Here is a 15738-nt window from a genome sequence, read left to right as displayed (position 1 = left end):
TCCAGAGGTTAGGTGTGAGCCCTTGACATCAAGGCTGCATTTGACCGGGTATGGCATCAAGGAGTCCTGTCAAAAATGGAATCAATAGGTAATGGGGGCAAACACTTCACTGGTTCGAGTCATACCTGGCACAAAGGAAGATGATTGTGGTTGCAGAGGGTCAGACATCTCAGCTCTAGGACGTCTCTGCAGGAGAAATGGGTAGTGTCCTAGGCCCAATGATCTTCAGCTGCTTCATCAATTACCTTCCCTCTGTCGTAAGGTCAGAAGTGGGGATGTTCGCTGATGTTTGCACAGTTTTCAGCACATTTCATGACTCCTTAGGTACTGAAGCAATTCGTGCTCAAATGCAACAAGATCTGGACAATATCCAGGCTTGGGCCAACAAGTGACAAGTAATATTCACGCCACACAAATGCCAGACCATGACCATCACCAATAAAAGACACTGTAATCACCACTCCTTGACATTCAACAGTGTTACCGTCACTGTCAACATCCTTGGAGTTACCATTGACCGGAAACTCAGTGGACTCACCACATGAACACAGTGGTTACACGAGCAGGTCAGAGACTAGGGATACTGTGGCGAGTAATTCACCTCCTGACTCCCCAAACTCTATCCACTGTCTGCAAGGTACAAGTCAGGAATGTGATGGAATACTCCCCACTTGCCTGGATGGGTGCAGCTCCAACAACACTCAAGGAGCTTGACACCATCCAAGACAAAGCAACCCACTTGATTGGCACCACATCGACAAATATTCAACCCCTCCACCACTGGCGCCCAGTGGCAGCAGTGTGTGCTATCTACAAAATGCACTGCAGAAATCCCCCAAAGACCCTTCAACAGCATCTTCCAAATCCATGACCACTCCCATCTAGGAGGACAACGGCAGCAGGTACTGGGGTGCACCACCCACTCGCCACCCTGGCTTGGAAATATATCGCCATTCCTTCACAATTGTTGGGGGAAAATCTTGGAATTCCCTCCCTACCGGCATTGTGGGTCAACTCACAGCAAGGGGACTGCAGTGATTCAAGATGGAGCTCACCACCACCTTCTCAAGGGCAAATAAGGATGGGCTGTCAATGTTAGCCAGCCAGTGGCGCCCAAGCCCCACAAAAGAATATTAAAAAAATGTTTCTGTGATTGAAACCTCTGTCTCTGAAATGTTGGAGTTCGTTGCATTTTGTAAACCTGACTCGAAACATTACAGCATTGATGGATTAACATGATGGGACGTTCTAGAGAGTTTGATGGGGAGGCGGGGGAAGATGACAGACAGAGGAATTGTGATGGAGAAGCAGAAAGTGAGTAGGTGTGCGTGTGTGTGTGAGAGAGAGAGAGTGAGGAAGAAAGAGCCAGACGATGGAGAGAGAGAAATGGACGAAGACCCAAGACTGAGGGAGGTGCAGGCAGAGTGAAATGGACACAGCGGGACAGAGAGTGAGAAAGAAAATGTAAAATCACAGCCTCTGCAAATTACATTTTGACTCTGAGCCACTTGTTGCAATATAGGACACTGTCGGAGAATCATCCAATTACAAATAGAGGCCACACACCGATCTTGTGAAATTGACGAACACTAGTTTATTTCTCACTATATGGTGGGAAAGAGAAATTGACAATACTCATAGAAAACGGACACTTTGCCCAGTTAAGTCATGGATTCTTTTCCCCAAGCTGCAGATACAGACAGTTTTATAGTGTTACAGTGGTGTTACAGTAGTGTAGTGTTAATTACAAGACAAGACGAATTAAATTACATTCAATGGAAAACAATCAGCTGGCCGGTCACAGCAATCAGGTAATAACTATAACAGGAGGTTCCGTCCCTCTGCGAGAGCAGGTGCTAATGTCCAGGATCCTGGTTCCAATGGGCCTGCACGGGGGTGCGTATTCTTGTTAGGTATCTGGGTGCCACTCAGTCTAGGGAGGCTTTGTGGGGCTTCAGTACCTGAGGGCACTGTGAATGCCCTCGGGGCTGCAGGAGCGGTGATGCTATTGTGAGGTAGGAAGTCTGTTATCAGATCATCTGAGGAGTGTATTCCTTCAGTCTGGAAGCTGTTTAGGTAATGTCTTGTTTTGCTTTTTAGTTCCTGAGCTGGTTGTCGTGAAGTTGAGGGATTATAGAACAAAGAAAGAAAATTTACAACCCAGGAACAGGCCCTTCAGCCCTCCAAGCCTGAGCCAATCCAAATGTACTCTCTAAACCTGTCGATCAATTCCTAAGCATCTGTACCCCTCTGCTCCCCACTCATTCAAGCATTTGTCCAGACGCATCTTAAATGAATCTACCGTGCCTGCCTCTACCAACTCTGCTCGCAACACGTTCCAAATGCCCACCACCACCCTCTGTGTGAAGCACTTGCCGCTTGTTATCCCGCTTAAACTTTCCACCTCTCAGCTTGAAAACATGAACTCTCACGATTGAATCCTTCATCCTGGGAATAAGCTTGTTTCTATCCACCCTGTCCATACCCTTCATGATTTTGTAAACCTCAATCAGGTCCCTCCATAATCTCCTTTTTCCTAATGAAAATAAAACTAACCTACTCAACCTCTCTTCAGAGCTAGCATCATCCATACCAGGCAACATCCTCATAAACCTTCTCTGCACCCTCTCCAAAGTATCCTCATCCTTTTGGTAATGTGCTGACCAGAATTGTACACAGTATTCCAAATGTGGCTGAACGAATGTCTTGTACAATGTTAACATGACTTACCAGCTCTTACACTCAATACCGCATCCAATGAAGGCAAGCATACCATATGCCTTCTTGACCACTCTATCCACCTGTGCAGTAAACTTCAGGGTACAATGGACCTGCAGTTCCAGTATGCTCTGTTTTGCTAACAACAGGCATGGTTTCTGTGAACATGCAGTGGGCAGGCAGAGTGGTTTATCTTTTCTCCTAGAATTCCCCTTTTTTTGTTTTTGTCAGGGAAGCGTTGAGTTAGAGGTAGAGGCGAAGGGGGGAATGTAGCCAGAGCCAGGGGGAGGGTCGGAATCAGTGGGGTAGTATTCGGAGTCCGAGTCTGAGACCACATATTCCGTGTTGGGGGCAAAGTTATTGTCCCTGTGGATCTTCACTAGTTGGGTGGTAAGGTCAGGACAGGGGTGTAGCAGCTTTGAGCACAAGCTCAGGCAGCACATTTTAATAGCCATGACAAGAACTGCAATAATGACAATGATAGGAATGAGGACTATGAGACCCTGGAGCAAGGCCGTGCCACAGGAACCCAGCCAGGAGCGTGCCCAATTCCATGGGTCCCATTTTGGTTTTGGGTTGTGCAGTACAGCGGCAGCCTGTTGGATATGTCGGGCTGAGTTAGTAATGTTCCCACTGGGGCCGGGTATGTAACTGCAGCAATCAGAGCCGATGAGGGCACATGTGCCCCTTTCTCCACCAGCAGATAATCCAGGGGCAGACCTGTTTTATTGGGCCACAGTGTGAACGGCAAGAACTTCCGCATTCAGCTGGGTGAGTGCTTTGGATGTGGCATTGGCTACCTCCTCCAAGGGGATGGCCAGCAGCTGGACTTCTATTTCCAATTGAATGGCTGCATAGGTGGGTGAACAGACAGAGAGAATCTGGTCAAGGGTGTTGGGGGTTCACTTCCTGCGAGACGGTGGCTTCGTGAAGGGAGAAGACTGGGAATGTTATACAATGGGACCACATACCCAACACAGCAGCTCCTGGTCCAGGATAACAGGAACCAAGGGGAGGCTTTGTGGCTGTAAATAAAGTAAGTGCCATTATAGGTTCTCAGGCGGTCGGTCTGGGTCCCTGTCCAGGTGGTGGTGAAAGTGGGGTTTTGCCTGCTCCTGTTGGGGATGTGAAGGTTCAGTATCCTGCCCTCTGCTGTGGACTGACTTGCTGCGGGGTGAGGAGCAAGGAGTTGGCGCACTGGCTCCAGCCAGCATTCCATCCGGATGGATGGCTGCTTTTGAGGCAGATCGATCCGATGGGTGTGCCCTGTCCGGGAATGTCTGTGAGGAGTAGGGCTGGGGGTTCATGGGGAAGATTGTATGAGGGATAGAACCATCCCTGAAAATTGTTTAATGGGTACTCTGCAGATTTCCAGCAGGCTGGAGAATTATCTCTGTAAGATCCCGTTCACGGTGGTAGGCTGAGAGTGGTTACTTCAGGGGACCTGTCCCGTCCCACCCACCTTTCAGCATTGTCTGATTCATTAAAAGGGAAGGGTCTCAGGGGAATGCCCCCTTGGTAGTGCATGGGGACATGAGCACAAACCCAACAGCTACTCTGGCTGACCCCCTGAGCATACACACAGGTCACACAGAGGAATGTATTGACCAGTGACTCGCGAACGGTAAGGTGTCTCACTGCATGATCCTGGTTCCAGTCATCCCATGGCAGGACGATCAGGGGGAGTATAAAGATGGTGATGGCTGTGGCGGTTAGCTGGAGCTTTCCTTGGGGTGTGGAGCTGTCGTTTGCTGTGCTTCCTGGTTGTTGTCTTTTGGGGGCGGAGCTCACTTGCAGCAGGTCCCATGTGTCCAATCAGGTTTTCCCTTCAGTTTGACAGCACCAAGTATGGGCCTTTCCACCGAGGAGAGCGAGAATCCTTTCTCAGTGATTTGATCATTACATAGTCCCCAGGTTGGAATGGATGAGGTGGCTCCTGGTGGGGTCTGGGCATCGCTGCCTTTATCAAATCATGGTGAAGGTTAATGACCCTACTGAGGGCTTGGCCCTAATCCAGCAGAGCCTCCTGTGTCAGGGGTAGTGCTGTATCTGTGGAGAGGTTTGTGGGGCCTGGTGACTAAGGGCATGGGTCTTCCCATAAGATCCAAAATTGGGATGGAGGGTGAACTGTGGGAAGATATTTGGGGACTACTGAATTGATGGGACACTACATTTGACGAGACAATATTTGGCAGATGGTGGGCGAAATATTTGTGCGGGGGGAGGGCAACATCTGAGGGTGGTAATGTTCTTCTGAAGTGACTCTAGATTTTGGGATGGGGCAAATTACAGTGTGGGTGTTGCAAAGTTGTGGAGTAATGACAAGGGCAAAAGTGGGAGGTAGTGAAACATGTTGAGGGAATATCTGCGGGGGCAAAAATGAGAAGGCGAGGGTGTGAAATGGGGGGTGTATGGGGTCGCAAAATTGGATGACACAAAGTTCGATAAGTCACATTTGGCAGGGAGTCACATTCAGTAATTTTGGATCGAGAAAAACATTTTTGGGAGGGGCAGGAAAAATGCAGAGAGAGGGAGGGGCAGAAAGGTGGAGATAGGAGATAGAAAAAATGCAGACAGAGAGGGAGGGGGACACACAACTGGAGGGAATGGACAGACAGAGGGAGAATGAAATAAAGAGTTGAGAGTGTGACAGACAGAGATGCAGGAGGGAAAGACAGAAAGACCAAAAGAGAGAAAGGAGGAGAGACTTTGAGAGAAAGATACAGGGACACAAAGTAAGAAACAAAGAGACATAAAATGACAATTTGAGAAAGAGATGGGAAATCAGCCAGAGACAGGCGGGAGTTCATGAAGGACACAGTCTGAAACGGTGATACTCACCATTCCTGTGGTTCCCAGCTCTCTCTCTCTGTCTGACTTCTCACTCTCCCTCGCTCCCATGAGGGATAGCCACTGCTCCAGGGGTCACTTCAGACAGGGTCTGTTTCAGTGATGGATTGATAAAAGTTCAAAACTGGAACTGAGCTTCCAGCAGAACCCACATTCTCTCTCTCTCTCTCTCTCTCTCTCACACACACACACACACACACACAAACTGGCCCCAGACCTGAAATCCACACAGAGACAAAGCTGCAGTTTCAAACCAGTTACAAAATACCTTTATTCAGACAAGGGAACAGTCTTCTGCAGCCAAGGAACACAGATTTATCCCACAGGGGAACATCGCATTTCTACACAGACAAGTTTCTGAGAGTGAACGTCAAACTATTTCACAGATGGACACAAAGGGACTAATGGATCTATTGTACCAGTGGACGTTTGTTCATGATCATGGGTTTGTTAGACACATTCACCCCCTCCCGGACAAGAGCTGAGGGACATCACAGCACTGTTTCACTCTCTCAATAGTTATACACAGGCAAGTGTCATTTACTGCACTGTGTGTATATGTTTCTGTGTGTCTGTATATATGAGTGAGGCAGTGTGTCTGTGTGTGCATGTTTCTGTGTATCTGTATAGATGTGCGAGTCAGTGTGTCTGTGTGTACATGTTTCTGTGTGTTGGTGTGTGTGTTTCTGTGTATCTGTATGTATGTCTGTGTCAGTGCATCTGGATGTGACAAGCTTATTTTGTCCTTCATTTTTTAAAAACAGCTATAAGACATAAAAGCAGAAATTAGGCCATTCAGCCCATCGAACCTTCTCCACTATTCAATCATGGCTGCTACATTTCTCGTCCCTATTCTCCCTGTAACACTTGATCCCCCTGACAGTTAAGAAATTATCTCTCTCCGTCTTAAATATATTCAAAGTCCTGGCCCCCACAGCCTTCTGAGGCAGTGAATTCCATAGATGCATCAGTATTTGGCTGAAGACGTTTCTCCTTGACTCCATTTAAAAAGGTCTTCCCTTTACCCGAAAGCTGTGCCCTCGGTCCTAGTCTTTCCGACCAATGGAAGCATCTTCCCAACTCCCACAGTCCAAAGATGTGCAGGGTCAGGTGAATTGGCCATACTAAATTGCCCGTAGTGTTAGGTAAGGGGTAAATGTAGGGGTATGGGTGGGTTTCGCTTCGGCGGGTCGGTGTGGACTTGTTGGGCCGAAGGGCCTGTTTCCACACTGTAATATAATCTAATCTGATCCATTCTGTCCAGGACATTCAGTATTCCAGGTTTCAATTAGATTCCCCCTCATTCTTCTGAACCACATCCAGAGTCCGGAAACATTCCTCGTATGTTAAGCTTTTCATTCCTGGGGCCATTCTCGTGAACCTTCTCTGAACAGACTCCAGGGCCAGTACATCCAGGAGTGTCAGAAATAAGAGTGATGAACTGACAGCGTGGATCAGTACTTGGGACTATGATGTTGTGGCCATAACGGAGACGTGGGTTTCACAGGGGCAGGAATGGTTGCTAGATGTTCCAGGGTTTAGAACATTTAAAAAGAACAGGGAGGATGGAAAAAGAGGAGGAGGTGCAGCATTGCTAATCAGAGAGTGCATCTCAGCTACAGAAAGGAAGGCTGTTGAGGAAGGTTTGTCTACTGAGTCAGTATGGAACAGCAAGGGAGCATCCACCTCATTGGGGGTTTCCTACAGACACCCTAATAGCAGAAGAGAGATCAAAGAACTCATCGGCAGGCAGATTTTGGAAAAATGCAGATGTCACAGGGTTGTTGTGGGTGACTTCAACTTTCCAAATATTGACTGGAACCTCCTTAGTTCAGATGGTTTGGACGGAGCCATTTTTGTCAGGTGTGTTCAGGTGAGTTTCCTTATTCAGTATGTAGACAGGCCGACGAGGGGAGAGGCCATTTTGGATTTGGTGCTCGGCAATGAGCCAGGACAGGTGGCAGACCTCGCGGTGGGAAACACTTTGGTTACAGTGACCACAACTGCCTCACATTTACCATAGCCTTGGAGAGGGAAAGGAGCAGTTTCCAAGGGAAGATATTTAGTTGGGGAAAAGGAAATTATGACGCTATCAGACAGGAGTTGGGAAGTACAGATTGGGAGCAATTGTTCCACAGAAAGGGTATAACAGACATGTGGAGAGTATTTAAGGAGCAGTTGTTGCGAGTGATACACAAATTTGTCCACTGACACAGGCAAAAAGGGGTAAGACTAAGGAACCTTTTTTTGACAAGAACAGGGGAGCTGAAAATGTGTTGCTTGAACAGCGCAGCAGGTCAGGCAGCATCCAGGGAACAGGAGAATCGACGTTTCGGGCATAAGCTCTTCTTCAGGAATGAGGAAAGTTTGTCCAGCAGGCTAAGATAAAAGGTAGGGAGGAGGGACTTGGGGGAGGGGCGTTGGAAATGTGATAGTGGAAAGAGGTCAAGGTGAGGGTGATAGGTCAGACTGGGTTGGGGGGGGAGAGGTCAGGAAGAAGATTGCAGGTTAGGAAGGCGGTGCTGAATTCGATGGATTTGACTGAGACAAGGTGGGGGGAGGGGAAATGAGGAAACTGGTGAAATCCGAGTTCATCCCTTGTGGTTGGAGGGTTCCTAGGCGGAAGATGAGGCGCTCTTCCTCCAACTGTCGTGTTGTTGTGGTCTGGCGATGGAGGAGTCCAAAGACCTGCATATCCTTGGTGGAGTGGGAGGGGGAGTTGAAGTGTTGAGCCACGGGGTGGTTGGGTTGGTTGGTCCAGGTGTCCCAGAGGTGTTCTCTGAAATGCTCCGCAAGTAGGCGGCCTGTCTCCCCAATATAGAGGAAGCCACATCGGGTGCAGAGGATGCAATAGATGATGTGTGTGGAGGTGCAGGTGAATCTGTGGCGGATATGGAAGTTTCCTTTGGGGCCTTGGAGGGAGGTGAGGGGGGAGGTGTGGGCGCAAGTCTTGCACCTCCTGCGGTTGCAGGGGAAGGTGCCGGGAGTGGAGGTTGGGTTGGTGGGGGGTGTGGATCTGACGAGGGAGTCACGGAGGGAGTGGTCTTTACGGAATGCTGATAGGGGAGGTGAGGGAAATATATCCTTGGTGGTGGGGTCCGTTTGGAGGTAGTGGAAATGACGGCGGATGATGCGCTGTACATGGAGATTGGTGGGGTGGTAGGTGAGGACCAGTGGGGTTCTGTCCTGGTGGCGGTTGGAGGGGCGGGGCTCAAGGGCGGAGGAGCGGGAAGTGGAAGAGATGTGGTGGAGGGCATCGTCGACCATGTCGGGGAGGAAATTGCGGTCCTTGAAGAAGGAGCCCATCTGGGCTGTACGTTTTTGGAACTGGTCCTCCTGGGAGCAGATGCGGCGGAGACGAAGGAATTGGGAGAATGGGATGGCGTTTTTACAGAGGGCAGGGTGGGAGGAGGTGTAGTCCAGATAGCTGTGGGAGTCGGTCGGTTTGTAGTAGATGTCCGTGTTGATTCGGTCGCCTGAGATAGAATTAGATAGGTCAAGGAAGGGGAGGGAGGAATCTGAGACTGTCCAGGTGAATTTGAGGTTGGGGTGGAAGGTGTTGGTGAAGTGGATGAACTGTTCAACCTCCTCGTGGGAGCACGAGGCGGCGCCGATACAGTCATCGATGTAGCGGAGGAAAAGGTGGGGGGTGGGGCCAGTGTAGTTGCGGAAGATGGACTGTTCCTGCCGTACCAACCAGTACCCTTCCACTGACACCCTCCTTCGACTGACTGAACTGGTCCTCACCCTGAACAACTTCTCTTTCCAATCCTCCCACTTCCTCCAAATGAAAGGAGTAGCCATGGGCACCCGCATGGGCCCCAGCTATGCCTGCCTCTTCGTAGGATATGTGGAACAGTCCATCTTCCGCAACTAACCTGGCACAACCCCCCACCTTTTCCTCCGCTACATCGATGACTGTATCGGCGCCGCCTCGTGCTCCCACGAGGAGGTTGAACAGTTCATCCACTTCACCAACACCTTCCACCCCGACCTCAAATTCACCTGGACAGTCTCAGATTCCTCCCTCCCCTTCCTCGACCTTTCTATTTCTATCTCAGTCGACCGAATCAACACGGACATCTACTACAAACTGACCAACTCCCACAGCTACCTGGACTACAACTCCTCCCACCCTGCCCTCTGTAAAAACGCCATCCCATTCTCCCAATTCCTTCGTCTCCACCGCATCTGCTCCCAGGAGGACCAGTTCCAAAAACGCACAGCCCAGATGGCCTCCTTCTTCAAGGACCGCAATTTCCCCCCCGACGTGGTCGACGATGCCCTCCACCGCATCTCTTCCACTTCCCGCTCCTCCGCCCTTGAACCCCGCCCTTCCAACCGCCACCAGGACAGAACCCCACTGGTCCTCACCTACCACCCCACCAATCTCCATGTACAGCGCATCATCCGCCGTCATTTCCGCCACCTCCAAACGGACCCCACCACCAAGGATATATTTCCCTCCCCTCCCCTATCAGCATTCCGTAAAGACCACTCCCTCCGTGACTCCCTCGTCAGATCCATACTCCCCACCAACCTAACCTCCACTCCCGGCACCTTCCCCTGCAACCGCAGGAGGTGCAAGACTTGCGCCCACACCTCCCCCTCACCTCCCTCCAAGGCCCCAAAGGAAACTTCCATATCCACCACAGATTCACCTGCACCTCCACACACATCATCTATTGCATCCTCTGCACCCGATGTGGCCTCCTCTATATTGGGGAGACAGGCCGCCTACTTGCGGAGCGTTTCAGAGAACACCTCTGGGACACCCGGACCAACCAACCCAACCACCCCATGGCTCAACACTTCAACTCCCCCTCCCACTCCACCAAGGATATGCAGGTCTTTGGACTCCTCCATCGCCAGACCACAACAACACGACGGTTGGAGAAAGAGCACCTCATCTTCCGCCTAGGAACCCTCCAACCACAATGGATGAACTCGGATTTCACCAGTTTCCTCATTTCCCCTCCCCCCACCTTGTCTCAGTCAAATCCATCGAATTCAGCACCGCCTTCCTAACCTGCAATCTTCTTCCTGACCTCTCTGCTCCCCCCCCCCACTCCAGTCTGACCTATCACCCTCACCTTGACCTCTTTCCACTATCACATTTCCGACGCCCCTCCCCCAAGTCCCTCCTCCCTACCTTTTATCTTAGCCTGCTGGACAAACTTTCCTCATTCCTGAAGAAGGGCTTATGCCCGAAACGTCGATTCTCCTGTTCCCTGGATGCTGCCTGACCTGCTGCGCTTTTCCAGCAACACATTTTCAGCTCTGATCTCCAGCATCTGCAGACCTTACTTTCTCCTCAAAGAACAGGGGAGCTTGTTGTCAAAAGGAAGAAGGCAGCTAATGTGAGGTGAAGGAATCAAGGATTGAGCACAGCTTTAGAGGATTACAGGCTTACTAGAAAGGAGCTCAGAAATGGACTGAGGAGAGCCAGGAGAGAGCAAGAAAAAGGCTTGGCAGGAAGGATTAGGGAGAGTCCAAAGGCATTTTACTCATATGTGAGGAATAAGAGAGCATAGGGTCAGTCAGGGATAGCATACGGAACTTGTATACGGAACTAGCATACGCAATCTGAAGAGATAGAGGAAGCCGTAAATGAGAGTTTTGCTTCAGTTTTCACTAAGGAAAGGGACCTTGTTGTGAATGAGAACTTTGAGGAGCTGGGAAACAGGCTGGAACAGATCAAGATTGATGAAGTTGATGTATTTGGTGATGGCCACTACACTGAGCTCTGTCCCTACCCTGTATTGAGTTTTTTTGAGATATTAATCATATCTTCCACAATCGAGGCTGACACAGAATAATTATTTAATTCTTCAGCCATTTCCTTTTCCCCGCCACTATCTTTCTGCGTCATTTGCTAGCGGCCCAATGTCCTCTTCTTCCTCTCTTTTGCCCTTTATCTGTCAAAAGAAACTCTTACTGTATTGCTTGATATGTCTGGCTAGCTTACCCTCATATTTCATCGGGATCCTCCTTATTTCTTTTGTTGTTGCTCTCTATTGGTCTTTGCAAGTGCCTAATGCTTTGGTTTCCCACTGCCCTTCCCCAAATGATCTGTTTTATCTTTTACCTTTACCGTATCCCTGAATTCCTTCGTCAGCCATGGTTGCCTCATCCTCCCTGTACCATGCTTCTTTTCCCTCGGGATGAATCTCTGCTGTGTCTCCTGAGTTACTCCCCCAGAACCTCCTGCCATTGCTGTTCCACTGTCTTTCCTGATACACTCCTCTCCCAGTCAATTCTACCCACCTCCTCTCTCAAGCCTCTGTAGTTGCCTTTATTCAGCTGTAATGCTGTTGCCTTTGATTCTATCATCTCCCTCTCAAATTGCAGAGTAATTTCAGACATATTATGATCATATTATGCTGAGGATTCCTTTACCTTAAGCTCCCTGATCAAGTCTGCCTCATTGCATATCACTAAATCCAGTATTGCCTGTTCCCTACTGGGCTCCACCACAAGATGGTCCAAAAAGCCATCCCATAGACATTCCACAAATTCTAAACCTGATTTTCCCAGTCCACCTGCATATTGAAATCCCCAATGATCACTGTAACTTTGCATTTCCTTCAAATCTTTTGCATCTCCGGTTGTATCTTGCGTCCCCCTCCTGACGACTGTTTGGAGGCCTGTACATAACTCCAACTATGGTTTTATTTATACATTTGCAATTCTTCAATTCCACCGACACGGATAAGAGAGATTGTAAAGGCAGAGGTGTTGAAGGGGCTAGAAAGAGCCGAGGTTAACAATGGCAGGGGAGTGGCCAGTTCTCCCAGTTCACGTTTTTCTTTCCAGTTTGGCAGTCACAAGATGCTGGAGTCCAGAAATGATTCCAACCCTCAGCAGATGAATCCTAACTTACTGTCGCTCTCGAATTTCTTTGGATGTTGTTTCCTCCTGCCTGCAAGAATCTGTTTCAGTTTCCCTATTTTGCCAAAGTGTGTATTCTGGGATGTCTGGATGGGTACAGTCCCTTCATTAATTTGCTGTATCTGGATAGTTAGGTTTTCCAATAATTACGTTATTCTAAATTTGATTTTCTTTTGTTATACTGCTGTGTTTTCATAAATTATGTATTGAGTGGTCTGACCAGCTGCATCACACCTGGAATATTGATTTCCCATCTGCCTTTAAAATAAAAAAAGGTTAGGGTCTAAGCTACCAAAATATATTTGAGGTGGTCTGGCCTGGTCCAAAACACTGATTTTCCTGCTCCTCAGATGCTGCCTGACGTGCTGTGCTTTTCCAGCACCACATGGTTTCCAGCATGTGCAGTCCTTGTTTTTACCCACAACAACATGTGTCTGTGCGCTTGGTTGTGTGTGTGAGTTTGTATGTATATGTTTCTGTGTCTGTGTCTGTGTAAAGGTCTGTTTGCACGTCTGCACCTCAGTCTGTGTCTGTTTCTGTCTCTGTATGTGTATGAATCTATGTCGGTCCATATGTTTGTGTGTATAAATGTGCCTGTGTGTATCTCTGTGTCTGTATGTGATTCTCTATCTGTAACTGTCTACGTGTCTATCCCAAACGAACTATATCTGCATATTCGTAGCTCTGAGTGTTTGAGGCAGTGTTTATGGATGTGTGTATTAGTGTTGATCTGTGTCTGTGTGTGTGCGCGTATCTGTGTGTATGTGCGTGTGCATGTGTGTGTCTGTGTGTGCATGTGTGTCTGTGTATATCTGTACATGTCTGTGTGTGTGTATCTGTGCGTGCGTGTGTGCATATGTATCTGTGTGTATCTATGTGTGTAACTGCGTGTGTCTGTATGTGTGTGTATCTGTGTGTGTATGTGTGTATCTGTGTGTGTCTGTGTGTGTACCTGTGTGTATCTCCATATATGTGTGCGCGTGTGTGTTTGTGTACATCTGTGTGTGTGTGTGCATGTGTGTGTATGTATCTGTGTGCGTCTGTGTGTGTGTATCTGTGTATGTCTGTGTGTACCTGTGTGTGTGTGGGTGAGTGTGTGTGTGTATATCTGTGTATGTGTGTATATCTGTATGTGTGTGTATATCTGTGTGTGTCTGTGTGCATGTGTGTGTGACTGTGTGTCTGCATGTATCTGGGTGTGTGTGTATCTGTGTGCGTGTGAGTGTGTGTGTGTATCTGTACCTGTGTGTGTGTGTATGTGTGTATCTGTGTTTGTGTGTGTGTCTGTGTATCTGTGTGTGTGTGTGTCTGTGTATCTGTATGTGTGTGTGTATCTATGTGTGTATGTATACCTCTATGTGTGCATCTTTGTGTGTGTGTATCTGTTTGTGTGTGTATATCTGTCTGTGTCTTTGTGTCAGTGTGTGTGTATCTATGCGTGTATCTGTGTGTGTGTGTAGATCTGTACTGAACTGTCTCTTCTGATCTATTTCAGCTCTTATTGTAGCTGTGTGCCCATCAACTGCTGAAGATGAGTGTGTGTATTAGTGTGCGTCCCTCTGACTCAGTGTGTCTCTAAGTCTGTGTCACTGTGCAGTGACCTCTGTTGTTCTGGGGGTGAATCCATTGAAATGGTGTTTACCCGTCTCTCCCTTTTCTTTCTGTCTGTCTATCTTGTGTGTAAAGTGTCATATTGGAGAGTATCTCCAAATTGTGTCTCTATATATTTGTGCCTGTGGATCTGTCTCTCGTGCAATGGGACTGGAGGGAAGTTTGAATAAGTGAATGAATTAAAAAGTGATGAATCAAAGGCAGAGTCTCCTTTGCACACACGCACACACACGCCCCCATTAAACACCCCTCTCTCTCCCCGGAACTGTTTAATGTGATACAATGCCACTCTCTGCTGGTCGCTACATGCCGCTACATGAGTGGATGATCTTTTCTGTGGTGAGAGCATCACAGCTTGTGAATCTCTCATGTTGCACAGTTGTGTTATTCTTCAAACAATTTCTTTGGCTGACCGATGTTGCATCTGAGATATGAGCAACAGGAAACAAAAATGGGAGGATGCGAGAAAGAGGGGGACATTGTGAGAATGAGAGCTGGATATGGAGAGAGAGATGAAATCTGCCGAGGTCAGGTCAGAGTCAGTGACCCTGAGGTGAAAGTAAAGGACAGAGTGACTTAAACCCAACTCCTGAGCTCAGACCCAGTTCCCTCCCCTTCCCTAATGACCAGGACTTGGGGCTGAGTCTATCTCTCTCCAGCTCAGCTGCTTCAACACAAACAACAAAATAGTTTGTTCTGCTGCTTGGTACTTCTTAATGAACAATTTCATTTTTACAGATTGAAGTGACAGATACATTCAGTGAAATGGTGCCTTTTTTCACTGATCCCCGAGCTGAGAAACATTGAAATGTGTTCCTGTAACCCCCTGTTGAATCAGGTTGGAAAAACCAGCACTGCCCTCAGTCTGTTACCATAGCGACAGGCTTTTTCGTTGCTGAAACATTGAACTGAAATGAGAAAATCCTGGATAAATTGACTAATCAGTGAATTTGATTGATTGATGAATTTGGGCGAAGGGATATTTCAGCACATTTTTCAGCTGCTGTCTGAACTTAGTCTGGGTCACAGCGTAAATCGCGGTGTTAGTGCAGCAACTGAGGAGCTGCAGCATGAAGCCCAATTCCCGCACAAAGCGATGCAGATACACAAAATTATATGCCAAGGCATACATCCGAGTCCATATTGAATACAGCATTAATGTTGACCATAACAGGATGAAATTGGCCGAGATCACAAACAATAAAATGATCGATGTTTTGCGATTTTGCATTTCTGTATCATGGTGAGTGTCCCCATTGGTGTGAATCCGGAGTCTCTTGCGGGCTCTGCTGGTCACTAAAATGTGTCTAATGGTGAAAACATTGAGCAGCAGAATCAGGAGAAATGGGAGAGCTGGTGTTAGAATGTGATGGAGGAACTCGATTGTGACCCAGATACGAGAAGATAGAACACCGTTCATTATGTAACAAAACCAGGGGGAGTTCGCCAACCGATAAAGACCCGTGAGCATGAAATACCAGAAAATGTTCTTTAAGCAGCTCAGCACAGTCACTGTTCCCAGAACCACAGCCGCCGTTTTCTCACTGCAATATTTATTTTTCAGCTTCTGGCAACAAATGGCCACAAACCGATCAAAGGTGAAAGTGACAGTGAACCAGACAGAACAGTCAGTGGCTGCATAAAGCAGGACGGCGTGGATATTACACA

Source organism: Chiloscyllium plagiosum, unplaced genomic scaffold (assembly GCF_037043375.1).
Source record: "Chiloscyllium plagiosum isolate Xiang-an unplaced genomic scaffold, Cpla_swu_hap1 HiC_scaffold_28, whole genome shotgun sequence".
In the NCBI taxonomy this organism is placed as follows: domain Eukaryota; kingdom Metazoa; phylum Chordata; class Chondrichthyes; order Orectolobiformes; family Hemiscylliidae; genus Chiloscyllium; species Chiloscyllium plagiosum.
This window is presented reverse-complemented; position numbering follows the sequence as displayed.